This window comes from Dendroctonus ponderosae, unplaced genomic scaffold (assembly GCF_020466585.1).
Source record: "Dendroctonus ponderosae isolate FM_Combo_2020 unplaced genomic scaffold, Dpon_F_20191213v2 Dpon_F_20191213_3, whole genome shotgun sequence".
NCBI classification, from domain to species: Eukaryota; Metazoa; Arthropoda; class Insecta; order Coleoptera; family Curculionidae; genus Dendroctonus; species Dendroctonus ponderosae.
The window spans coordinates 7,372,038-7,373,314 of record NW_026018508.1 but is presented as its reverse complement, the minus strand read 5'-3'; the positions used below and the strand labels follow the sequence as shown (position 1 = coordinate 7,373,314).

At 31.9% G+C, this 1,277-nt stretch overlaps 1 protein-coding gene across 2 annotated transcripts in view; it reads right to left on the bottom strand.

Annotated features, from left to right (window-relative positions):
* The window catches only part of LOC109535057 (protein big brother), an 80,702-nt gene that overhangs the window by 5,054 nt on the left and 74,371 nt on the right, over window positions 1-1,277 (bottom strand). Inside the window, exon 1 of one of the 2 annotated variants that reach the window (XR_007281093.1) lies at window positions 1,024-1,167. The exons of the other annotated variant lie outside the window; for it this stretch is intronic. The gene's annotated coding sequence lies outside the window, so the exon portion shown is untranslated. Of the gene's footprint in view, window positions 1-1,023; window positions 1,168-1,277 lie in introns of those variants that run through there. 2 annotated transcript variants of the gene reach the window in all.

The following is a 1,277-nucleotide window of genomic DNA, read 5'->3' as shown; positions in this document are numbered from 1 at the left end:
TGACAAATTATTGTTATTATTGACAAGGGCTATCCACCTGTAACTATCTGTTAATGACAAAAAACATCATTGCCGCTGTGCCTTTTCATCAAAAATTGTAGAAGAGAACTTTTTTTGATATCAAAAATTTTCGTAATTTGAAGCAAAGATCGTAATTTTTCATTTTGAATGCTTAAGTAATCCAATATGCTACTAAATAAACATGGAACCATTTCAAAATAATGCTTGATAACAAAGTTGAAATTCGATCTTCAACTGGTAATATCTGCTAGAAATTTTCGGAAAAAATTTTTTCTATATTTTTCTCGTACTCCCCAAGTGAGCCACCATCACCCCTTAAAAGGAATGACGTCAATTTTCAATCACTCTGTAGTGTCGTATACAAGAGGCAAATAATCAGATTCAAAAAAAGGCAATAAAAAATAACCAGATTCAAAATATGTATTTCTCAAAGTGGAACACCACTCGCCCAGTTAATTAATACTAAATTAACATTAGCATGCGCAAATAGTCAAAGGTCAGAAGAGTTGGAATTATTACAAATTTCTCCAATTTGTAATTATACCAATCAGGAATTACTTCTGTATTAGGAAAACGGTTCACTTTTCAACATAACTTTATTAGAAGTTGTTACCAAGTAGTGACCTTGAGTCATAGGACACCATGTAAAGACATTTGTTTTGAAGAGTACCTACACTTTAAAACTGTTCAACATTTTTCGCATTGTTTTATTTGCATTGAAAAACTGCTCAGTTACGGTCGAAGAAAGTTTAAACTCGTTTTTAAAGTCGATCAAAATAATAAAAGGATAGCGGTTGTGTGGTCCTTTTTCATGCTTCTCTTAATTATTGCATAGTGATTTTTGTGGTGTATCTTTTCAGAAAAATGTCGGAAAATTCTTTTAAGATTCTAAAATTAAGGAATTTCGGATTTCTGAATCATTTTCAGAAAGAGAAACGATTATTCTTTAAAGATTCGTAAAGTTATACATCCACAATAGCCACCGAAGAAGGCAAAGTTTACCTGTTTCCGCACAATCGAAATGTGTGGCATACTAATTAATCAAGGCAAAGATCGGTTTCAATTCACCGGTCACCTATTAGCATCGAACCATTCCTGAGATTCCATTCAGAATTCCTATACAAAATTCCGATGCTCTCTCTTACTGCCATCTATAATTTTTTAGAAAAAAGAGTTAATTAAAAGCGATCTATTTGTTATTGATGGCAGACAAAATTTTCATCAAACTGCAAATGCCTTAGCAATTTTATGATTTT